This window comes from Prunus avium, chromosome 6 (assembly GCF_965620075.1).
Source record: "Prunus avium chromosome 6, drPruAviu1.hap1.1, whole genome shotgun sequence".
Taxonomy (NCBI): Eukaryota; Viridiplantae; Streptophyta; class Magnoliopsida; order Rosales; family Rosaceae; genus Prunus; species Prunus avium.
The window spans coordinates 26242968-26269791 of record NC_142289.1 but is presented as its reverse complement, the minus strand read 5'-3'; the positions used below and the strand labels follow the sequence as shown (position 1 = coordinate 26269791).

Below are 26824 nucleotides of genomic sequence, written 5' to 3'. Positions count from 1 at the left end.
TCCCTTACGGCGCCATCAGACTTCAGCCATCAGCCTTCTGCCATCGGCCTTCGGCCATCAGCTATCAGCTTTCGGCCATCAGCTATCGGCTATCAGCCTTCGGCCACTCCACACCTCTCGAACCATTCGGTACATCATACCGTCTCCTTTCCAAACTCACTCGCTCGGGCACTTGGGGGACTACATGCCACCATCGGCAACAATGAGCCCATCGAGTCCGGATCAGAATGTCGAAGATAAATTCAAGTCCCCAACCGAGAAGTCGCTTCTCAATCGGTAACTTGGGGGACTATTGTTTGTACCATATCTGATCCTCCACTCATCCATTAACATGTGGATCATATAAACTCCCCAAGTGCCCAAGGCTCCGAACAATCAGCATCGGCTACCGATGATATTGTCTCAAAGCAGCAAAAGATCGCTACAGGCCCAACACAGCCTACAATCGGTATCCCTTACCGATTCTGCAAAATCAACCTCGAAGCACCCGCCCGACATATCTAAGGACTCGTGTCAACCTCATAGGGCCCTCCCACGAGTCCCACATCGAAAATGAGTACCAAGAGCATACAAAATTCCCTCTATAAATAGACCCCTTCACTACAATACAGGGGTAAGACTTTTCAGCTTGACTTTTATACTTTTATATGGTCAACAGCAAGAGCTCTTAGAAACAAACTTACTTTGGCATCGGAGGGTCTTAGGCTGGTTCCACACCGGTTCCATAGACCTCACGAGTCTCAACTCTCTTCTATTCAGGATCTGCATCCAAGGACAAGAAGAATCTGTATCTATCATTCAATCGATCTGCTAGATCGTCCTCACCACTTGTAAGTTGCACTCATCTCTATCTGTTCAGTTTTAGTGCCAACATTGTTTATCCTTTTACTTTTATTTATTTTTATATTACTCCATTTACTTAAGTTTACAATGTAAATAAGGAAGTACCTCCTATTTGGATTCAAATAAAAATACTAGAAAATCAAATTCCCACCAAATAAAAATATGAAAAATCGGTTTTAGTGCAAAATACAATTTAGGCTAAAAATGATGGCTCATTAAGTCAATATATACTTCATACTAAAATCCCATAAAATCAAGTTTTCTTATTTGATGTGTAAGGAACAAAAACCGCCAAAAATTATCTTGAGAAAATGATTATTCCGAAAAATTATTTTTCATACTTAGTCAATATTGCACCTATGCTAAAAAATTTCTGGGTCCACCAGTGCGTAGGAACCCAAAAATCTTATCCGAAAATATTGTCCAAATTAATTATTTAGGTAAACAAATTTGTGAAAAAAAACAAAAAAAAATGAATAGTATTTGCCCTTTGCCATGGCAACTGCTGGAAACCAACATTGCTTTTTGCAAGGGCAGCCATTATTCACGTGAATAGTGGCTGCCCTAGCCCCTCCCTTGCCATGGCAAGGGTTTCACTGCTGGAAGGGCCCTAAGCAACAGCAGCACAGACTAGTCGAGATCTAGCAACCCCTAAGAGCACTTCCAACAGTTTTCCCCTTGCCATGGCAAGGGGGGCTAGGGCAGCTACTATTCACGTGAATAGTGGCTGCCCTTGCCATATTGAGCTATGTGTGTTTTCAGCAGTTGCCCTTTGCCATGGCAACTACTATTCATTTTATTTTATTTTTTCACAATTTTTTTTACTTAAACAATTATTTTGGATAATATTTTCAGGTAAGATTTTTGGGTTCCTACGTGTCAATACTATTCATATCAGATAAGATTTTCGGTTTCACATTTCAGATATATTTCAAATTTCAAATTTCAGATACATTTCAAAATTCAAATTTCAGATAAATTTCAAATTTCAAATTTCAGATACATTTCAAAATTCAAATTTCAGATAAATGTCAAATTTCAAATTTCAAATGAATTTCAGATAAGATTTTCACCCTCTAAAATTGCGTCACGTGTCATCTCTATATGCCTAAATTATTCTATAAAACCAGAGGCTCAGCTCATACCTCCCACACCATATCTTCTCTACATTTCCATTTCTCAGATTTCCATATCTTCTCTACATTTCCATTTCTCAAAATTTAGATTTCAATCTCCATTCTCAATGGCAGACATGGAAGAGGTTTTGGAGAGACAAGAGCGAGAAACTAGAGAAAGAATGCGTAGAAGAGCTGCAAGCAAGAGGGTGCAGAGAGAACAAGATGAGCAACTTGGCATAGCAGTGGCTTTGCTTGAGGAAGAAAACCAGAGCCGCCGTGGTTCACGTGAAGGCCGTCGCCCGAATGTGGACAGACATAGACATTCTCGGGGTAAGAATCTTCCAGAAGATTATTTTATTCCACAATCTATGTACTCTGATGTTCATTTTCGAGCAAGATATAGAATGCAACCCCATTTGTTCAATAAAGTCATGCATGATATTTGCAATTATGATGAATCTTTTGTTCAAAAGAAAAATGCTACTGGAAATTTGGGACTTCTTCCCGAGCAAAAGTTCACAGCAGTGATACAAATGTTGGCATATGGGTCATCTGCTGATCAGGTGGATGAGATTGTCCGTATGGGGAAGTCCACTATTTTGGAGACCTTGGTGCGATTTTGTGATGCAGTGAAAACTCTGTACACCAGGGACTACCTGCGCAGACCTACGCCTAGGGACCTGCAACGGCTTCTACAAAAAGCTGAGATTCGAGGATTTCCTGGAATGATTGGCAGCATTGATTGCATGCACTGGCAATGGAAAAATTGTCCAACTGCTTGGCAAGGGGATTACAGAAACAGGAAAGGGCAGAAATCAATCATCCTTGAAGTAGTTGCTGGATTCGATACATGGGTTTGGCATGCTTTCTTCATATTTGCCGGATCTCAAAACGATTTGAACGTCCTAGGTCAATCCCCGGTGTTTAATGATGTATTGAAAGGTGAAGCCCCAAATATCACATATGAAATCAACAATACCGTCTACCAAAATGGGTATTATCTAGCTGACGGCATCTACCCAAGGTGGACCACATTTGTGAAATCAATTCCACATCCCCGATCCCATAAGCAAAAATTATTTGCTACCTATCAAGAGGGTTACAGAAAAGATGTGGAGAGGTGATTTGGTATCCTCCAAGCGCAGTGGGCTATTATTAGGGGCGCGGTGCGTCTATTTGACGAAGAGGTGCTTAGGAGCATAATGATGACTTGTATCATCCTCCACAACATGATTGTGGAGGATGAGTATGATTATCTAGCTGATGAAGTGTATGAACCAGATCCCATGAACACGGCCTTGACACGAATTTATGAAAAACCCATGGGGCCAAATGGAGAACCAGTGCAGCATGAACCGTTGGTTCGAGACGATAGTTTCATGCCCCGTATGATTGATCACTACACAGAGATGCAATCATCGTATATTTATTAACAACGTCAAGTTGACTTGATGGAGCACTTATGGGCGGTGAAAGGCAATGAAGGTGAATGAAGTGAAGTGAAGACGTTTTTTTAATTTATTATGTTGATGTTGTATTTTTAGTTATGCTTTGTTTTTTTTAATGCTTTGGTTATGGTTTTTTTATTTTGTATGCTTTGGTTGTGGTTTGTTTTTTATGTATGGAATGTTTTGAATAAAAAGGAATTTTGTTGAATATTTTCTTTATTCACTAAAATAAAATCAATACAACTAAGAAAACAAAATACATGAATTACCACTAATTTATTAAACAAAAAAAAAATACAATGAAATGAAAGGCAAGCAAACTAACTTAATGGTTTTGATCATCCAACCAATCCGTGTTGCTAGGTCCATCGTCACGAAAAAGCATTCGTCTCATAACATCCCTTCGTTCTAGCTTCCAAAATTGTTTTGATTCAGGGGACATATGGCTTGTATTCATGGCCATGGTTTCCCGATCCTTTTTTTCAATGTTTTCTTGGCGTACATACTCCCTTTCTTTGCGTATATACTCCCTTTCTTTGGCATATTCTAGTTGAATTGCCCTATCATGCTCTTGTTGTTTCATATCCATTTCAATTCTCATGGCTTGGTGCTTTGCTAAGTCCTCCAAAAATTTAGATGCATTCTTGGTAGAATTACTCCATCTCTTTGTCTTCGCCGCTTTCCTCCCAATAGGCCTAGGCTCCTTTTCAATAGGTGAGTCTTGACTCATCGGGGAATCCATAGGTGAATCCAATGTCGGTGTCTCATGGAGTGGCATCTCGTTCAACACCACCTATGGACCCGTTAGAATAATTTGGAATCTCTTACAATTCTTCACTGCCTCCCAACATTGGGTATGATTGAAACTTTTTTTGCCTTACCCAGTAGCACCAAACCACATTTGTGCTTGCATAATCTATATAAAAAAATAATGGAAATGCAACAAACTTTAAAAAATATTGTCAATGCAACATGTAAAAAAAAAAATAATGGAAATGCAAGAAATTTTAACAATTTATTAGAAATGCAATAAATATTGCAAGAAACATTTAAATAAATATTGGAAATACAAGAAATATTAATAAAATATATAAATTGCAAGAAACATTTAAATAAAAATTAATATGACATAGAAATTAATAAAACGAAAATTACAAATAATTTACCTCATTGCTAAGGTTTTCCCCACTTCTATGGTTGTTCATCGCTTTTGCCAAGGCATCTCTCCATTTCGCCAACTCTTTATTAAGAATTTTCCACCTACTAGATAATGCTATTTCCGTACGGGTCGAACCAATTGCCCTTTCACAAAATTCCTGATGAATTTTTTTTTTCCACATATGACAGAATTTCATCTCATTTCCCGTTACGGGACAATGACTAATTTGGACCCAACACTCACACAACAAAACATCTTCCATCATGCTCCATGCCCCTCCGGTTTCATTAGAAGAACCCATAATATGATAGAGAAAAATACAACTTGAAAGTGAAAAAAAATATTGAGTAGAAGGAGAAGATAATGTATGAGGATTTGGTGTTAAAAGTGAAGAGTATTGGTTGGTATTTATAGAAAACAAATTCAGTATTTTTTTTTTTTAAATTTTGATTTTTTTTCAATGTTTTATTGCACAAAAAATGACTGCCGTTGGATTGCTGGAAAAAATCGGATCGGAGAGCCCAGCGCGCGCCACGTGGAAGATAGCCGTTGGGGGACTGTAGCGGGCGCGTCAAATTTTTTTTAACGTTGGCGCGTGCAATTTGAACGCCAGGGCTGACGTCGTCGTGACGTCAGTGCGCTGACATCATCCCCAAAACGAGTTTTGGTGCTCGGGCCAGCGTAATTCGCTGGGTCCCACTGCTTGCCCAGGCTCCATTTTGTTGCTGGAAACAGCATTTTGGGCTTGCCCCCCCAGCCCTCCCCTTGGCTGCATTGCTGGAAATGCTCTAAAGCTTTAAATTTTAAGATTACACCAAAAGATGATTTAATTGGTTTTAACTTCTGGTCTTGTTGGTATTATAAACATGGTGCCAGATTTGGATTGCTAGTTCAAATTTATTTATTTATTTTATTTCTGGTTTTGAGTTGGAAACTTGGAGAAGAAGAAGAGGGAGAGAGTGCTTCAATGGCGGAAGATGGTATTTTTGTGGAAGGGAGAGAGAGGCTTTTTGGGAAGAAATGTTTAAATTCCCGAAAATTGAGATGAGGAGAGAGAAGTAATATTTTCATTTTATTTTTTAAATTTAAAAAATTATTTTACCATTAATCTCAACTGTTGAAAGTGCTTAAATCTAAGGATCTCAAAAGTGTGTCAAAATTTATGTCAAAAAGTGTCTCCTAATCCTAACCCTATATATATAGGATCAACTAGAGTAAATCTCCCAAACTATGGGGGTCATTACAAACTCATACCCAACCTTTAAAGACCCGCTTGACCGGTACCCCAACTTATAGAAACCCTACAAATGAGACTCTATGTTATTGAGTTTGTTAGTAGATCTGTTAAATGCTGACGTGGAAAATGTAAATCCCATTTTTTATGCTAATTTGGACTCCACATAGACCAAAAAACAATTAAAAATGTGGATTTTTTTTATAAACAATTAAAATTAATAAAGTTAAAATTTTAAAATCAAATATATAAAAAATAAAATTAGAAAAAAGTAACAAAAAACATGAGAGAGAGAGAGAGAGAGAGAGAGAGAGAGAGAGAGAGAGAGAGAGAGAGAGAGAGAGAGAGACTAGATAGTGTGGGTAGGTAGATCTAGGTGGTGGGTAAGGGAGAGGTGGGGATGGGGTTGGGGAAGATGAGATATGTATGTATAATGGCGGAGTTAGAAAATTCATTAAGTATAGTCAACCTCAAATAATAAAATCATCGCAAAATAAGATTTTATCTAATAATACAAAGTCTTTAGTAATAACTCAAATGTCATTTCAATACATTCACAATTGTCCTCGACGAATGTTCATCTTTTGAAATCTTTTCACAATCACTTCATTATCAATAATATCAAAGGTATCTTTCTCACATATATCATTTCAATACATTCACACTATTAAATTTAAAGACTTACTGGATTGATCGTCACAATTTAGTGAAACAAAGTTGAATTTATACAAAGAACTAACTTTAATTAGAGTCGGAGAAAAAAAAAAGTGAATGATTGGTGCAAAGGAAGACTTGAAATAGAATAGGTTTTAATTTAAGTGGTGCAAAGGGGTTGCTTTAGCTTTTAGGTTAGTAATTATTAAGTAATTAAAAAAGGAAAGTTTAGAAGGGTCATATTTAATAATAAATTATACATAAAGGGTAAAACTTAACGAATGTAGGTTATTTACGGAACTTCAGAAGGGTCAACTAATCCTTGTTGGTCTTTATTGGCTTCACTTTTGTGTATGTATGCATCCATTAACTCCAATTGAGATATATTAACTTTTCACACGAACTTTTCACCCGATGTGAATTATGTGAATTGCTATTAAGTCTATAATTCAAGCTCCTTTTCTTTTCCAAAGCAATGTGAATGATGCACATTTGCTTTGGAAAAAAAAAAGGGACTGCTATGTATTATAAAATTTACTTGTCTCATCATGACATATGGTAATTATTATCTTGTTACAGGGTTTGAAAACTATATATAATTCGTCACAAGTTAGTTTTTCAAACCTTGAAAACTTGAAAACAAAAAAGAATAAGTAATCTTACAATGATCAAATTTTGAATTATATGTATAATCTTACTACATATCTGACGTGTGAATCACTCTTTTTTGTTTCTTTTCTGGTAATTAAAGTCCACTTACTTTAAACATAAGTTGGAATTCGTATCTAGAGGAACTCTGGAAATTGCAGTGCAAATGGCTTTTCGTAATTTCTTTAATTCTTCTGACATCTACAGTGCCAAGTGCCGCCCACAAATTTTGCCGTTTTCATTTCTTTAATCCCATGAAACTTTCCACAAGGTCGACTGCATGGCCCACTCCACTATTAGCTGATGGGGCCCGCCATGTCCTCATGGAATACGACTTTAGCTACAACAAGTGGAAGTCTTTGGTGGATAACTAGAAGAAAGTAAATGTGAATTATAAATTCATCGTGCGTTGACCAGCCCAATCATAATAGGAAAGTTTGACTGCCAAGCCGACATTTGAATGATATTTCCAAATTGATAACAATTTTCAGTTGCGTACCGTCATTGTTTTCGAACTTATCTTCACCAATTAAAACAAGCCCGCTTTCTCTTACCACTGAACACAAAAGTTTGTATATAAAAAGCCAACCAGGGTATTTTACATTTCGAAAGAAGTCTCCGACTTACCCTAATTTCAATGGAGGAAATTCAGATACCTGAGTATTTCATATGTCCCATATCTCTTCAGATCATGAAAGACCCAGTAACAGTGTTGACCGGCATCACCTACGACCGCGAAAGCATCGAGCAGTGGTTTTCAACAACACACGACATGTCGTGCCCGGTCACAAAGCAGGCCTTGCCAAGAGACAACGACTTGACGCCTAATCACACGCTCCGCAGGCTGATCCAGCAATGGTGCAAAGAAAATGCAACCAACGGTGTAGGTTTGATCCCAACTCCGAAACTTACCCTGAACAAGATCTATGTCTCTGGACTTGTCCAGGATCTTGGGGTTTCTCATTTGCAGGCCAACGCATTGAAAAAATTGGAAGCCCTTGCATTAGAGAATGCTCAAAGGAACAGGAGGTCCATGGGTGAAGCGGGTGTTGCCAAAGCTATGGTTTTGTTCATTGTAAGATGTTACAAGGAAGGTGCTCAAAGAAATGGTGTTTTAGAAGCTTTGAGAATTTTGCACCATGTTTGGAGTGTGGCTGATGATCATGAAGTTAAGCTTATTGTCAATGGAAGCAATGACTTTCTTGAATCTTTGACCTGGGTTTTAGGGTGTGATCCTGAGATGGATTACCATGCGATCCTCATGAAAAGCGAAGCGATACTAGTAATGAAAATGGCAATGGAAGTCATAACTGCAAGTCAGCTCGAGCGGTTGAATCTTGAATTTTTCAAGAATATTGTAATGGTGTCTAAAGAGAAGATCTCCCAAGAAGCTCTCAAATCTGCACTGCATGTTTTAATAGAAGCATGCCCGTGGGGGAGAAATCGAATGACGATGGTTGAATCCGGTGCAATGTTCCAGCTCATCGACCTCGAACTAGCAAGACCCGAAAGGCACATCACCGAGCTGATCTTCAATCTCTTGGCCAATTTGTGTGGCTGCGCTGATGGGAGAGCACAGCTTCTAAAGCACGCTGGTGGTATTGCTTTAGTGTCTAAAAGAATTCTTAGGGTTTCACCAGCAACAGATGATCGAGCGGTCCATATACTTTCATTGATCGCGATGTTCTCAGCGACACATGAAGTTCTTCTGGAGATGCTGTTAGTTGGAGCAGTGTCAAAGATTTGCATGGTAATGCAAGCAGACTGTACAGCCCATTTGAAGAAGAAGGTTAAAGGGATCTTAAGGCTGCATTCTAATGTATGGAACAATTCACCTTGTATTGCTGTATATCTTGTAACAAGGCCAAGGTAACATTAGTAAGCTTTGCATGGTAAGGCAAGCAGACTGTACAGCCCATTTGAAGAAGAAGGCTAGAGGGATCTTAAGGCTGCATTCTAATGTATGGAACAATTCACCTTCTATTGCTGTATATATTGCAACAAGGCCAAGGTAACATTAGTACTAACTTTTACATGATAATTTTTTTTATTTTATACAAGCGATATTAGAAGAAGAGGGAATCGAATGTAGGACCTCAGATACGTGATTAAATGCTCATAATCAGTTAAGCTACAAACCCTTTTACATAATTAAATCTTTTTATTGCTGGTATATATTCCCGAACATTTTGTTCAAGACTTTGTTATGAGTGCTACTATTTCCACCTCCTGTCCTATTTCCCCACCCACTTTATTTTCCCACTTACCATATAAATTAAAAAAAACAAAATCTTATCTTTCCACCCACCATTATTCCTAAATCACACTTAAATTACTAAAGTAAACTAATAATAAAATAACATTTTAAAAAAATAAAAATACAAAAACAAAAACCCTCTCTCCCCCCTTCCCGACGCAGCCCCACCCCCTCAGCAACACACTAGCCACCAGCCCCTCCCTCACCTCTTCACCCTCCTCCACCATTACTTGAGCAAAATCCTCAACAACAAAAAAACTTAGTTATTTGTGCAGAGCTTCTTCAACCTCAACACGAAATTTGGGTTGAGGGGCGAGAGCTGCAAGACGAAGCCACTATTAATACCAAAAAAATGCAAATTCACCTCTACAGAAAAATCCTGCGAATTCACCTCTAGTCTTATATCAATCTGTCAGAGACAAATAACCCAAATAAGAAAACACTAATTCACCACGAATTCAGAAGAGAAAAAAAAAAACATAAACAAAATTCTAGAAAGAAAAAATAGTAAAGCAGCAGAGGGAGAGGCTTTAAACTCATACACCAAGTGAGTTTCTTTAAAAGAGAAACGATTGTATTAAAAGGGTGGATAAGGCATCCACAACAATTGATTTTTTTTTTTTTAAAAAAAAAAAAAATTAGCAACCACAACCAACAAAAAAAGAGACCACACGAAAGAATCGATTTAAAAAAAACAGAGGAAACGAGGAACATAGATTCATTTAACTGCTGCCACCAAATCCAACAAAATGAAAAAATGTTGTTTTATTTTTATTTTATATTTGAAATGCTTTTAAAAAGTTTTTTTCTTAGGTCCTTAGACGTCATTTTGCAAAGGAATAAATTTATCTTAAAAATTTTGAAAATAAAGTGGGTGGGAAAATAGGACATATGGGTGGAAATAGCAGCACTCATTTGTTATCGTGTATAAGATTAAGTGTGCGAATTGTGTATAACATTTACTTTTGTAATTGTAAACAGGGCTCAAATTAGAAGCGGAACAAAACTCAAACAACAAGCAGGGAAACGTGTATTACCGCAACAATTGACTTTGAATTAGGTTGTCCCTTTCTTCTTTAGACGTATGAGTAATGCTTATCTTCTCCCTACCAATCATCATAACAAACATGTCCAAATTGTTTCAAACGTGTGGTTAAATCTAAGTAAATATGTGTGGTCTATTCTTCATGTTTCTACGTAAATATTTATAAATAAGTAGACTATTGCTATGATATGTTCACACTTTGGGTGTGATTTACGTGGGTAAAGGGTCTAGACCCTTGTCGAGTTGTTGTTGATGTTTGCCGTTGAAGAATGAGATTATTACGCAACTTGTGGTTCATTGTATTTATTTGGCTTTATTGGTATGAAATTTGCAGCATTTTAAGCGAATTTGGTTAGGATAAACCACATATTATGTTTAGGCTTTTTATCACAAATGGTCCTTCACGTTTACGAAATTATCACGAATGGTCCTTGAGGTTTTTTTGTGAAACTAATAGTCCTTAACGTTTGGGCTTTTTATCACAAATGGTCCCTGCCGTTATAAATTCTGTTAAGTGTGACGTGGCAGATAAGTGGAGCCCACATGTCCAATCACATTGTGACATGTGGATAAAAAATAATTAAATAAATTTTTTTTAATGAAAATTCCATTTTTTTTTCTACAACTTTTCATCCCCATTTTTTCTGGTGACAAGCTCTACTGTCGTCTTACCGTCAACACGCAACTCTTGTCTCGGGTCTCCCACCCACTCAAAGTTGGAATGTACAACTTTCGCCCTCCGCCTAAGGTAGATTCCTCTGTCGTTCGAATTGAACCCTGGAAACCACCTTTTGAAGTGAACCAAAAGGAGTGGGATGGCTTTTTGCGGATCTGTTTCAATAGGAAGAACAAAACGCTTGGCTCAATTTTTAGGCAGAAAAGTGTCATCAATTTGCTAGAGAAGAATTACAAGACCTTGCAGGCGCTTAATCTTGCACCAGCCCAACAAGGTGCCTTGGAGGATACTAATGATGTGATGGATTTTTCAGATGAGGACAAAGGGAGAAGAGATGGAGAGCAAAGGCATAGAGGGAGAGAGACGGAGTAAGGAAGGGGGATGAAAAGTTGCAGAAAAAAAAGGAATTTTCATTAAAAAAATTATTTAATTATTTTTTATCCACATGTTACAATGTGATTGGACATGTGGACTCCACTTATCTGCCACGTCACACTTAACATAATTTATAACGGCATGGACCATTTGTGATAAAAAGCCCAAACGTTAAGGACTATTAGTGTCACAAAAAAACCTCAAGGATCATTTCTTGATAATTTCGTAAACATGAAGGACCATTTGTGATCAAAAGCCTTATGTTTATGTTGCAGTTGGTTCATTTGAACCAGTGAGTCAAATTTTGTTGCGGTTACATCTAGTGGGATACTAGATTGCCTTTGTATCCTTGGTGGGTCAAATCGATGTAGTTCGTTTGATTGGATGGTTTTGTACGAGTTTGGTTTTAGAATGGAGTGCTTTTGTATCACCTGGCTTTTATTTGATTACTTTAGAATTAATGGGGATTTTTGGCTTTGAGTTGATTAATTCAGGAATTACGAATTTTAGAATTTCAAGACTAATCGTTTCCAAATTGGAATTTTGTCTTTTGGTGGACATTTTATTAAGGTTTTTTTTATTTATTATAAAAAGTTTCTGAGGTTCACAAGCCTATCATGTTGCATCCATTTTGTTATTTTGTGTCATTAGTGGTCCTTAAGGTTAACATATACGTGCTCACAAGTTATCCCTGCCGTCAGCTTTCGTCTAAAAATCTGTTAAATTAATGATGTGGCAGACATATGGGCTTCACATATCCAATAATAAGACACCACGTGGTTAAATTAAAAAATATATTTAAAAAATAATCTAAAAATTATAAAACCATTGAAAGAAAATTTTGAAAAAGAAAAAAAATTCATCACCTCCTCCATCGCACACCAATCACCAACCAACCTCATCCGCCTCCAGGAACGGATTGACATTGTGGGCTGTATGGGCTATAGCCGATACAAATTTTTATATATATTCCTAATACATATTTTTGTAACCAACATGTCCTGGCATTTCCCAATAGAGGATTAGAGGCTCAACTAACAAACTACAACGAATTTTGTTTAATTATTTAACACACTGCCATATTTAGTGCTTCTAAAAAATGGTTTTAATACTCTTTCATTAATTAATATACATTAAAATCATATAAGTTATAATCTTTGTCAATACTCACTTAAATCACTCAAAATCACTATGCAATAGATTTCTTTCAATTTTTTTGTGTTAAAATAATATGTAACATTTTCTAAAGTTTCATTAACAATTTCTATATTTTTCTCACAGTTTCCATTGTTTTTATCAAATTTGTCGACATTTCCTAATTTTGGGACCACTGATATTTCCGAAATCCTCACAGTTTCCATTGTTTTTATCAAATTTGTTGATATTTCCTAATTTTGGGACCACTGATATTTCCGAAATCATCGAAATTTAAGACCCCCCTCTTTTTTCTTCACCCACATATATATCTTCTTTTTAGTAGGTTTGTAAGTAAGGTGAATTTAGGCCACCCCATTTTCAAATTCGGGGTCCGTCTCCAACCCCACCAGCACCCTCTCCCTCCCCCTCCACCTTCGACTTTGGCTGACTACCACCTAATTCTATTGTGCTTGGCTATTGCATTTGTAGTTGCTTCAATTTATGGCAGTAGAAGAATTAGAACAAGGAGGAAGTGTTGTTGCCCATAAGTATTACTTAAACTGTGTTATGGGGACAAGAAGAAGGAGAAAGTGTTGTTGCCAACAAATTACTTGGACATGTGTCAAGGGGTCGACCAAGCACAGACAAGAGAAGAACAAGAAATGCCATAGAAAATTGATCGAATTGAGAATTGATGTAGTTGAAGTTGAAGATAGGGATGGAAATGGGACAGTTTCGAGGCTGGGTATCCCCGTCCCTGACTTTATCCCCAACAAAAAATTTTGGGGGATTCCCCATCCACGTCACCATTGGGGGGCTACATCCTCCCAAGCCCGCCCCGAATCCCCAAATTTTTAACTCAATAAATATTTATCCTACATTATAACATTTAAATTTCATCTTAAATTAATATGTTTATTAATCAAATTTACAAGTTAACGCAATATCTAAAATATAATGTGAAACAATACCAAAAATAGTAAAGATAACTAACTAGAGTTTTGAAAATATGCATCCAACTTTGAACGTGTAGAGCATCCAAGTTGAAATCCTCCAAAAACCTGGTTAATGCAAAGCCAAAAACAAAAAATAGTCAAGATAAGTTGTATAACAATAAGGATAACTAACTAGAATTTCGAGGAGTACCAGAGAAAATATACATCCAACATCGAAACCTTGACAGAAGAAAAAAAAAATCTGGACTCAAATCAAAATCTGTTTCCCATCCAGGAATATCAAACCACATATTTGTTCTTCCAAAAGAATATTAAACCAAGGGTCTATTTATTATTTTGGTTCTGTCATGTTATTTGGTATGTTGCAAGGATTTAGATATTGAAGTTCTATGAGCAACCTAATAGCAAAATTTTGACAATTGTTGAGTGCTTCCTTACAATCTATCTTTTAAATTGGTGGTTCTATAACTTGTTTTGCATATGTTCTTCTATAACAAGAGTAAACTTTATTCTTGTAAATTTGTCTTTCTTTTTTGCCGATTATTAGAGACACTTACTTATTAACCATTAATTTTGGCTATGCTCAGGAGATTAAGACACTCACACAGACTTTAATTATGTTATCATATCATAGTTAAAGTATAGGTAGCCTACAGAGACTTCACAATATTCACCAAATCTCATTAAACAAAATTCATAAATTCACTACCCAGGAACGAGGAGGCTTACCTGCATACCCAACATTCAGATGTCAGGAAGGAAGGCAGAGCAAAGAGCAACTCACGTCCGAGAAAACCCCAAAATTCAACTTTCTCCAGATATCAAAATAGCCTACAAACTGAAATTCAATGTCTCTGCCATAATAAATACCCAAACCAATTTGTATTTAAAAACACACAACCAATTTGTATCTAAAAAATCCAACCAAGAAACTGTGCAAAAATAAGCAAAAATAAAATAGGGATTTCCTAACCCTTTTTTTCAGCAACCAAAAGGAAGTCCCAACCTAAAATCAGAACCAAACATATATGTCAAAACTTATACATGCAGACACGAACCCACAAAAGCTACAATTAATTCTTACCTTGTAGATGAGAGAGCTAGGATGCAGAGAGTCAGGAAACCCAAGCCAAAATCAATATGCAAGAGACAATTTAAAAAACAATAAACCAAATCAAACAAAGATCAGATCCAAAAATCCCAAAAAAAATAAATTCAAACCATCATTTGGACTCAATCCCAGATGCAGTGAGATCCAAGAGAGAGAGAGAGAGGTGGATCGAGAGTTGAGAGAGAGAGAGAGAGAGAGAGAGAGAGCGCGCGCGAAAGCGAGGAGTGAGAGCGACAGCGAGAAAAAAAGAAAAGAAAATTGAAAACAGTGAGAGCTCTAGGCACGGTTTAAAGTTTTCCATGCCTCATGAAAATTATTATTTTGTTATAGTTTTTTTAAAAATATAATATTAAGCACAAATTGTTATAAGCGTGTCCTAAAGTTACTAGCATATTAATAAATAAAAAAAATTTGGCATTTCCACAAAAACTACTTAAAAAATATATACTAAAAGCATGAAAATCAAGAATTTTGTTTGAAAATAGAAATGGTGTACATTTGACCATTTTATATAAACTATAATATGCGTGCAAAACAAAATATTTAGGCACGAAAGATATAAATGTGATCTATATGTTCAATTTCTTAGTTTATAAGATATGATGTGACTTAAAGAGACAATTTTTTAGTATTCGTGCTCTATGGGCAACCTGAAGAGACACAATTGCATTATTTGTGCTCTATAGGCACCATACTTTGAAATGTGTGCAACACAAAGGCACACAAATTTAGTATCCGTGCTTTATATAGGTAACAATATTTTTTTTAACAAAAAAGTATATATATAGAACAATTAGGCACAAAAGTTGTCAATTTGTGCTCTCTAAAGGCCATGAAAGTTGTGCCTAAATTAACTAAGCACAATAATTTTCTTCTTCTATTCAAGTTGGACACGAAACTATTGTGTCTTCTCTGCATATGACACAAATACTGCATATATGTGACCAATGTAAAAAAAATGACATAACAATTTTTTTTGTGGCCTTTGGATCGTGGTTTTTACCCAATTTTTTAGTAGTCGTCCACTTCACATAGAAGAAGATCCAGATACAAACAAGCATGCCTTGTATTAGTTTCACTTATACCAATTCTTCTTTTAAACATCCATAAAGCAACCTTTTTCCGGTCTCTAAAAGGTTGCCTCACTTATTGTGAGTAATTCTGATGAAGGAAGATACTTGATTATATTATATATTGATTAAAAATAAATATATTATTTATCGGGTTGGGTACGGAGATGGGGATAACAATACCATTTCTAACCGGAGATTTTTCAAATTCGGAAATCCCCATATCCGTCCCCGACTTTTTCCTGAAATCTCCCCCCATTAGGGTCCGGAGGGAACCCAATGAGAACCTAGCCCGACGGAAATTTATGCCATCCCTAGTTGAAGATAGTTAGATGCCTTCTTTTGGGTTTTCTATAACTAATTTATGCGCTTGAGAAGAAGGTGAATTAAAGTGATTAAGAGCCCACTCACTGCTTATAAGTATTTGTAATATTACCATGAGAGAACAATAATCATAAACGAAAAATCTAATATCCCAACTACTACTGAGTGAGTGGAACCTCATTAATCATTTGTGTTTAAAGGAAATTGTGTAAGTTTACCATTCGACTAGTTTCAAAATATTAGATCGTACAAAAAAACTAATGTGCCATGCCAAGCCAAGTACAGATCGGTCTCATGTTAATTATATTATATATGAGTCAAATGTTCCAATAAATAAATAATATATAGACTTCAAATAATGTTCCAACAATATAATAAACTATAACAGTGAAACTTTCTATATTCTTAAACTCCCACTTTAATTGAACCCCAATTTTCTTCAAAACTGAGTTGCATGCATCTGATGATCCGTCAAGTTATGTACATACACAAAAAAAGAAAGAAAAAAAAGAAGAAGATGTGTGAGATCATGAAGATGAAGATGGATAAAAAGGCAACAAATGACAAGGAATGCATGAAGAATTCTTCCAAACTCTGGAGTGCAATTTGAGAACCTCCCTTGCCTTCTCCTTGGTCTTAAACCTACAATCCACTTGAAGCACCAAACACAACTTGGCCACAACACCCACTTGCAACATTTCCTGAAGAACACCACAAGTTGCAGAAAATCTACAGATGGAGGACAATATCCTCACTGCCCGGTCACTCGCCACGTGCGAAACCCTAAGGATCTTCTTGGACACAATGGCTAGCCCAGCCCCATGCTTCAACAACTCAGCTCGCCCTTCTGCACATCCACAAAGCTGATCCAAAACGATTAGTATCAGCTCACTCGCTCTTTTTTCATGTGTCTCAAGAAGAGCCTCTATGAGGACTGAAACTGCGCCGCCTTCCACGGCTTTGATTCGGTTTCTTCCCCATGGACAGAGCTCCACAAGAAGCTTCAATGCCGCCTTAGACGCTTGTTGTGAAATCCGATCATCCAACACACGCACTATCTCGTGGAAGCACTCAACCTTGACACTCATCAACTGGATTGGATCTGCCACTTCGAAAACAGACTTCAATAGAATTATTGCGTGAGCTCGAGATTGGAAATTCTTGAATTTCAACGCTTTGACCAAAGACTCCACGATATTATTATCGCCGTCGTTGCTTATGAGATCTTTGAGGCCAGCTTCCGAGCCTTTCAGAAGAAACAAGACTTCAACAGCGACTTCGATTATAGATTGATCATCAGAGGAAGCCTTGTTGATTATTGAGGCCACGTATTCGAGTGCTCCTGCAGCCTCCAAGCAGCTCTTGGTCCTTTCGCTTTGTGTTATGGCGATGGATCTGAGCCTCCGGAGGCAATGGAGGTTGGTGTTAGGCAATTTCTTGGCTTGTTCAATGAGCTTAACGATCTGGGATTTGTCGAGCGGAGCCTTTGGGGTTGGTATCCGCTCGACGCCATGCGAAGCATTGAGGGTGCACCAAGCTTGGATTATGCGGCGGAGAGTGTGGTTGGGAGTGAGATCTGTGCCGTCGAACAAGGGCTGTTTCGTGACGGGGCAAGCATTGTTCTTGCCTGAGAATAACCATCTCTCGATGCTTTCTCGATCGTATGTGATCCCCGTTGAGACGGTGACGGGATCTCTCATGATTTCCAATGAAATTGGACAGAGAAAATGGGAAGGAATATCGACTTCCTCCATCTGTAGATCGAGAATTAATAACGAAAAGGTGTAAAAGTAGAAATTTGGAATACCAACAAGAAGTGTTAAGAAAGGACAAAGAGAGAAAAAGCTCAAAATTGGACACACTTGAATAATGCAAATCTGACCCTCTAAAAATGTCAAACAGTTGAAGTTTTCTTTATCTGAAATATGTCTTTGAGATGATAACGCTTATATATAAGGAGAAGAGATGTGATGCAAGTTGTCATCAAACGATGGTCAACACACGCAAATTGGAAAATAAAATATATGCATATATACGTTTATGCATACAAGTACCAATTAATGCACACCTTTTTCCAGAGTTTTGGAAAAGGAAAGCTCAAAAGACGACTTCGATGATAATAAATAAGTAAATTGGACATGAAATTTTCATGTTGATTATAAACTCAATTTTGTTTTTGTTTTTGTTTCGGTTACATGCATTGTGGGCATGAAATTTTCCTCGATTCATAACTTTCTACTCATAATATAGTAAACATGCCAAATATTAATCATAATATATCATATCGAACCAGTTTTCATCACTTAATTTTTTAGATTCTCCAAAAAGAGACAAATATAAAGGTAACGCTTGATTTTATTTCTGGCATCTTTCTTCTAATTAGATCAAACCATAATTTTTTTTTTTCACACATAACCCAACTAGATAATATTTATGTCCGTGATTTTATCAACGAAACCAAAAAAAAAAAAAAGAAGCCATTTCCACATTCATGAGACATGTAATGTAAGACTTGACTTTTTAATTTATTAAATAAAATTATTTAGTTGCACAATGGCCATTTTCGGTAAAATGAAATAAATATGTGTTTGCCTCGAGGAAAGGGTGGTGGGTGTTGCGAAGCGTGCCTGATCTGGTTGGGCTTGGCGGTATTGACTTTCTCCCTCTGAAGTAATGTTAATTTATCTCTCTAGATAGCGGGGCTGCATTGGGCAACTGCATTGTGCCGACATCTTCTCAGCAGCTCATGGGGCAACTGGATCTGTCAGCAGACTCACGCATTTCTTAAATGCCCTATAAATGGTAAATGCATTGGGTCAATTCCAAACCATCCGGTAAGTGTGAAACTATCGAATTTTTTTCTTTTCTAATATCAAGACTTAATCTAACATCTTTCTTCCAGCCGCCACCGCTTTTGGGGTTTGTTGGCCTCCTTCCCTAATCACCTCTCCTCTCTTTTCCCCCAGCCTCCGCCCCCCATTTTCACAATAAATTAAAGAAATAACAAAAAAAATATTTCACCATACCCCCCTCCCACCTCCTAAATTCAATGAGTCACCTCCCATGGTCTCTCTCTCTCTGTGTCTCTCTCATCACACCCAACCTACCATCCACCACCAACCACCATGACAGGACCCATCCCGGATCCCCTCTTGGAATCCATAATGAACCCTGTGCATGTCCGACATTACACGAAGAAGTTGTGGCCACTCAAAGTTTGGATGTGAGAGAAGAGAGGAGGAGAGAGAGAGTTGTTGGCTAGGGAAAAGAGGTGGGCTGCTAGGTCTTTAAAAACAAATCCCTCGGAACTACTATGTTGCTCCTAAACTTATTTTGAACAAAACTTGCTCATTTTAACACCGTTTTACCCGCCATTTGCTGCCAAACACTTGTGGACTTGAGCTTTATCTAATCATGCCATAGCTAGATTTCAAAACTGTTGAGAGTATTTGTCCCACATTGAAATGTTAAGGGACCTAGCCTGGGTTTATAAGGAGTTGGGCTACTCCCTCCATAGCCAATTGGTTTTGGGGTGGAACCTCAACTTCCTTCATGGTATCAGAGCAAGGCTTCACGTGTTGGGCCCAACGGCCACACGTGCTCTCACGTCACCCAATATGTGTTGTCCACGTGTTAGGCTTGAAAGTTCGCCACACGTGCGGGGGCGTGTTGAGAGTATTTGTCCCACATTGAAATGTTAAGGGACCTAGCCTGGGTTTATAAGGAGTTGGGCTACTCCCTCCATAGCCAATTGGTTTTGGGGTGGAACCTCAACTTCCTTCAAAAACCATACTTTTATGATTGTTTTTTCGAGAGAAAAAAAATAAAAGCCTTCCTAATATGGGTGTTTTGGTCAAATTGGTTTCACATTAAAATGAGTATATGGATAAATTTGGGTCGAGTTGTTACACACCATCCCCATTCACTTGACCTACCCTCTCCCACACCATGAGATCTTCCATTCCTAACCCCCACAAGATATTTCCCCTCAACCAATCATCTACTAGATCTGTCCCCCAACCCAATCTCCTTAATCTTGACCAAATCAATTAAAAAAGAAAGACAAAGGAGGACGAACAAAAAAATATACTTTTGCCCATTAAAAAGAACATAAAAAATAATTTTTTCCTCTTGAATTTGACAGAAAAAGTAACGCAGGATCAACAGTGCTATTGAAAGTGGAGTTCAGGAAATATAGCAGCATTTTGCAATTCGATGACCAAAATACAAATTATGTCTAAATTCAAGGACTATGCCAACTAAAATGCTATGGCATTTTATAACTTATCACAAGACGGCTCGAGTTAGGTTTGAGTTAGAGTTACGCAATCAAACGAACACACACAGATTGTTGGAAAGTGCACACCAAACAAAGCTCATCATTTTTCCAGTTCCGAAGACCAATGTTGAAACACCCAATGATTCTATAGACTATGGTCAGTTCACCAAGAAATTGGTTCAATTTGGTTTGTTTCTTGATCAGATACGGTCAATGGCTGCAAGTCTAGATAGTCAGGCGGTTCCAAATTCGAGCAAATATTGCCACGCAACGACATCGATGAGTTAAGGTAGAGAAGAAGAAATCACATTGGCAATGGAGTCCAGGGAGAGAAGAGGATAAGGGAGAGGAAAAGTAGGATGTAATAGAGGAGGAGGAGGAGAAGAAGAAGAAGAAGAGATGGGTGAGAGGAGAAAATGACAGTGAGAAACGAGCGAGAGAGAGAGAGAGAGAGAGAGAGAGAGAGAGAGAGAAGACAACAAGAAGAGGGAGAAGAAGATAGAGAACACATGGGAAGGGAGGGAGACAACATTGTCAAATTAAGGAGAAATATTGAAGGTTGAGTAGAGATAATGGAGAGTGTAGAGAATTTTGGGAGCTATGCATATTTTCTGATTTCAACATATGTTCATTCTATTACACATCAAAACATATATACACGTAATAACCCTAAAACATTCCATGAAACATTCCCTAAGACATTCCATGAAACATTCCCTAAAACAAGGATTACATTGCCTAAAACAAGGAATGAGACAAGTGCCATGAGACAAGGGGTGTCTTGTGTTTCATGTCTTTGTGTTCCACAAAGGACAATCACACAAGAAGCCAATATTGCTAACACTCCCCCTCAAGTTGGTGCATAGATATCACCAATGCCCAACTTGACCAGTGAGTTGTGGAATACCCTGCTAGAAACTGCTTTTGTCAAAATATCGGCCAGCTGGTCTTCGGACCTGACAAACGGAAGCTGAATTTCTTTATTGTCAAGTTTTTCTTTAATGAAGTGCCGATCCACTTCAACATGTTTAGTACGATCATGTTGGACTGGATTGTGTGCAATGGATATTGAAGCCTTGTTATCACACTATAGATGCATTCCTAATGTAGGTGCATATCCAATCTCTGTAAGCAATTTCTTTAACCAAAGGAGTTCGCAAATTCCTTTGGTCATGCCTCTGAATTCGGCTTCTGCACTAGACAAAGCAACAACATTCTGTTTCTTGCTTCTCCAAGTAACCAAGTTACCACCAACAAATGTGAAGTACCCTGAAGTTGATCGTCTATCAGTGACATTCCCTGCCCAATCTGCATCTGTATAGCCACTGATATTTAGATGACCATTTTTAGAGAACATAAGTCCTTTACCCGGTGCGGACTTCAAATATTTAAGAATTCTAAGAACCGCATCCATATGATCTTCACTCGGACAATGCATAAACTGACTAGCAACACTTACAGCATACGCAATGTCGGGTCGGGTATGGGATAGGTAGATCAGTCGTCCCACCAATCTCTGATATCTTTCTTTGTTAGTGGGTACTTGATTGGGATATTCCCCAAGGCGGTGATTCTGAACGATTGGAGTGTCCACAGGTTTGCAATCCAACATTCCCGTTTCTGCCAATAAATCTAGAACATACTTCCTTTGGGAGAGAAAAATGCCTTGCTTTGATCGAGCAACTTCAATGCCCAAGAAGTACTTGAGTCCACCAAGATTTTTCATTTCAAACTCCTTTGCTAAACGTTGTTGGAGTTGAGAAATTTCATGCTTATCATTCCCAGTAATAATCATATCATCAACATAAATGATAAGAGCTGTTACCTTTCCTCCCTTGTGTTTTAAGAACAGAGTATGGTCAGAATTACTCTGCTTAAAACCATAATTCTTCATTGCCAAGGTAAAACGCCCAAACCATGCCCGGGGAGACTGTTTCAATCCATATAATGCCTTCCGTAATCTGCACACCACATTAGCAGGAGTAGATGTAACATATCCTGGTGGGATATCCATGTAGACTTCTTCTGTGAGTTCTCCATGGAGAAAGGCATTCTTCACATCAAATTGGTGGAGAGGCCAATCAAGATTTGTTGCAAGGGACAATAGCACTCGAACAGTGTTAAGTTTTGCAACCGAGGCAAAGGTTTCTTCATAGTCAATACCATATGTTTGGGTGTAACCCTTTGCCACAAGTCGTGCTTTGTAGCGTTCAATTGACCCATCAGCATTGTATTTCAAGGTGTAAACCCATCTGCATCCGACAGTCCTTTTTCCCCGAGGTAAACTCTCCAGTGTCCATGTGTGATTTTTCTCCAGAGCATGCATCTCTTCCTTCATTGCGTGAACCCATTTTGGATCCTTCAATGCCTCACTCACTTTGGTTGGAATATAAATTGCAGATAATTGGTGCACAAAGCCTTGGAGAGGTGCAGATAATTTTTCAGCAGAAACATAGTTTGCAATTGGATACTTCGATGCTTTGCCATTATCCGGTGAATACCGAATTGGTGGTTTTCCACGGTTCTGTCTATTGGGTAATTGATAGCTAACAGTGTTATCAACTAAAACATTAGATGTAGTAGAATCACGTACCTCAGGAGTATTCTCAGGAGATTGATCAGCTGGTACTGAGATGTGAGGGGGGTCTTCATCATTATCATCGGCGAAGTAGGAAAAAATATTGTGCTCTCTGCTGTGGAGCGACCGGTCGCTGGGCTCCTGGCGACCGGTCGCTTTTGTACAGATTCGAAACTCATCTTCAACGCTTGGAAGCGACCGGTCGCTGGGCTCCTGGCGACCGGTCGTTTCTGGACAGATTCGAAACTCAGCTTCAGCGCTTGGAAGCGACCGGTCTCTGGGCTCCTGGCGACCGGTCGTTTCTGTACAGATTCGAAACTCATCTTCAGCTCTTGGAAGCGACCGGTCGCTGGGCACCTGGCGACCGGTCGTTTTTGTACAGGTTCGTATTTCACCTTCAGCGCTTGGAGGCGACCGGTCGTTGGGCTCCTGGCGACCGGTCGTTTTTGTACAGATTCGATTTTCTCCTTCAGAACTTCTGAGCGACCGGTCGCTAGGCTCCTGGCGACCGGTCGCTTTTGGGCAGGTTACATTTTCTTCTGGACTTTTGGAATCCGTTTTGCTCCAATCTTCAAGTTCTTGAATTTCCAAGGCCTCCTTGCCTAGTGGTTCTCTTTGTATGTCTCTGTGAGGCGGAGAGTTGGACATCGGATCATGAAAAAACATTTCCGATTCCATAAAAGTGACATCCAAAGTGACATATGTACGACGACTGGAGGGGTGATAACATCGATATCCCTTCTGATGGGCAGCATATCCTACAAAGACACATCTGATAGCACATGGATCAAGCTTGCCACGTTGATTCTTATGGAGGTGTACGAATGCCACACAACCAAAGACTCGGGGCGGAAGCATCTGAACAGAGGGCAAGGGCCCATGTTGGGCAAGTGCTTGTAATGGAGTCCGGAAGTCTAAAACTTTGGAAGGCATTCGGTTGATGAGGTAGACTGCAGTGACTATAGCATCATCCCAATGATGGCGAGGAACATGAGCTCCAATCAAAAGAGCTCGTGCTGTTTCAAGGAGGTGTCGATTTTTTCTTTCCGCAACACCATTCTGTTGAGGAGTTTGAGGACAAGTGGTCTCATGAATGATGCCATGCATTTGGAAGTAGGTCTGAAAATCATGGTTGATATATTCACCTCCATTGTCAGAACGGAGGACTTGAATCTTGGTAGAGAATTGAGTGTCAATTTGCTTATGAAATGACTGAAATATAGGGAACACATCAGTTTTATTTTTCATCATGAAGAGCCAAGTCATGCGAGTACAATCATCCACAAAGGTAATAAACCATCGGAAGCCAGAAGTTGTGGAGATAGGTGAAGGACCCCAAACATCAGAATGTATCAAAGCAAATGGAGCACCACTTTTATTTGTACTTAATGGATAAGAGGCTCTGTGGCTCTTGGCCAAGATACAAGTATCACATTGGAAATCAGTGGTACAGGAATTTGAAAACAAATCAGGAAATAGATGTCTCATATAGCCAAAAGACGGATGCCCCAAACGTCGGTGCCATAGCCAAAGTTGTCGATCCTTCCAAGTCGATGAGTGCTTCACACTATGTGCCTTTCCCATACTGAAATCATCCACATAGTACAACCCCCCTCTCTTAGTACCACGACCAATGATCTCCTTCGTGAGAATATCCTGAAATAGACAGAAATCGGGATACATGAGTACACAACAATTTAGTTGCTCAGTAGCTTGGCCAACAGACATCAATTTATTAGACAACGATGGGACAAGCAAAGTATTTTGAAGAGTAAGGGATGGAGAGAGGCCAATGGTTCCAGCACCGACCACGGGAGAGGTAACACCATTTGCGTTGGCAATACTTGTTCGTTGTGGTGTAGTTGTACTTAGAAAATCAGTTGGATCGAACGTCATATGATCTGTGGCTCCTGAATCAATAATCCAACATGTGGAGTCACTTGTATATGATGTATGAAATACATATCCACAGTTACCTGAGTCACTAAAAGATGGAGAGTTCTTTTCTGGTGCTGAGGTAGATTCTTCATGAGGAATTAATGTTACCGGAGAGTCCATGGTGACAAGGGCAGCACGACTCGTTCCTCCAGTAGCAAGTTTACGAGCCTTGAGACCCTCCCACCATTCTGGATAGCCATGTAGTTTAAAACAGGTTTCTCGAGTGTGTTTTGGATTCCCGCAGTGAGTGCAACCATTCCCATTTGTGGGAGCCTTGGGTCGAGAGGATGGTGGAGTAATCGACTTGTTGGTAGTGGTCTGTAGTTGGAGAGAAGCAGCAACTGGGGTTGTAGTTGGGCGAGAGGGTCGGTATGTTCCTTTTGTTGCCAATCCTACTCCGGTTGGTGTTGGAGCTCCTAACATCACAGCTTGTCGAATATCTTCTCGTCGAACATGAGCATAGGCTTGCTCTACTGTAGGGAATGGACTCATTTGGAGCACATCACTTCGGGCTTTGTCAAGTCGGTCATCCAAACCATCCAAGAAAATATAAACTCGATCTTCTTGGATGATATCATAGTATTTCTTGATATCCAGCTCACACTTCATTTCATTTGGACGACGAAAATCGACTTCTCTCCATAAGCCTTGGAGATCATTGTAGTAAGTTTCAATCGAACCTCCCCCTTGTCGCATACGGGAGATTCGCCTTTTAAGATCATACACCTGGGAGGTGTCAGTGCCATCAAAGTAAGTTGTCGCAATTGCATCCCATACTCCTTTGGCCGTCGGGAATCTAATGAAGTTGCCAATCAACCTTGGCTCCATGGAGTTGATTAGCCACCCTTTCACAATTGCATTTTCTGTCCGCCATCGGTTGAATGTAGAGTCTGTCTGAGGAGGTGCTGGGAGCTCACCCGTGAGATATCCCAGCTTGTCTTTGCCAGCAACATACATCTCAATAACTTGAGACCATAAGGCATAGTTGGAGCCATCCAATTTAATGCCAATTTGTACAGAGGAGGTTTCGTAGGTAATTGTCGGAGTCGGAGTCGTAGTCGATGTTGATGCTTGTGTCTTCATCAACTCAGCCATTTGAGTAGCAAATTCTGTGAAGGTAGGTTGATAAGGAGTAGCCGGATCGGTGGTGCTACTTTCAGTGGGAAAGAAATCGTTTTCTCCCATGATTGCAGCAACGATTCGAGACTAGAGTCAGCAAGATCGCTGCTCTGATACCATGTCAAATTAAGGAGAAATATTGAAGGTTGAGTAGAGATAATGGAGAGTGTAGAGAATTTTGGGAGCTATGCATATTTTCTGATTTCAACATATGTTCATTCTATTACACATCAAAACATATATACATGTAATAACCCTAAAACATTCCATGAAACATTCCCTAAGACATTCCATGAAACATTCCCTAAAACAAGGATTACATTGCCTAAAACAAGGAATGAGACAAGTGCCATGAGACAAGGGGTGTCTTGTGTTTCATGTCTTTGTGTTCCACAAAGGACAATCACACAAGAAGCCAATATTGCTAACAAACATGTGGTTGATGCTGAAAAATATAAACAATATGGTTCGGTTCGGTTAAACCAAACATAAAGAAACCTCTAATCGCATACGGGACTTATTGAATAGTCCAATTCTGTTTAGCAACGATTAAAAAAAAAAGAAAAGAATAGACCACACCTAATCAGCCCGATCGGTCTAGTTCTGCAAGTTTATTGGTTTTGCCGATGAAATTCCCAACCTTAGTTTTTAATTTGTTATTTTTATTGCCAAAGTTAGAAAAAGAAAGGGGGATTGTCCGCATACATAGACACTACGAATGTGCAATGGGAGTTCTTCTCCCCTGGGCTAGATGACATATTGGCATGTCCTTAGTTTGAGTTTGACTTGTTTGTTCAATCTTCAATAATAAATTGTAGACACTTTATCTTTGTAAATAAATTTTAAATACTGAAT

General features: G+C 38.6%; 1 long non-coding RNA gene and 2 pseudogenes across 2 annotated transcripts; 1 reads left to right on the top strand and 2 right to left on the bottom strand.

Moving 5' to 3' along the window:
• The first annotated feature begins 7684 nt into the window (after window positions 1-7684).
• Window positions 7685-11887, top strand: LOC110760025 (E3 ubiquitin-protein ligase PUB24 pseudogene; annotated as a pseudogene). Its single transcript, XR_015836699.1, has 2 exons — window positions 7685-9115; window positions 10343-11887. The product of XR_015836699.1 is annotated as an E3 ubiquitin-protein ligase PUB24 pseudogene (transcript).
• A 1601-nt stretch (window positions 11888-13488) lies between these two features.
• On the bottom strand, window positions 13489-14963 carry LOC148293920 (uncharacterized). Its single transcript, XR_015836700.1, has 3 exons — window positions 14635-14963; window positions 14280-14556; window positions 13489-13655 (listed from the first exon to the last, which is right to left on the bottom strand). It is a non-coding gene; the product is annotated as an uncharacterized LOC148293920 (long non-coding RNA).
• Window positions 14964-16379: 1416 nt separating this feature from the next.
• LOC110760039 (E3 ubiquitin-protein ligase PUB23 pseudogene) lies at window positions 16380-17969 on the bottom strand (annotated as a pseudogene).
• Window positions 17970-26824: the final 8855 nt, after the last annotated feature.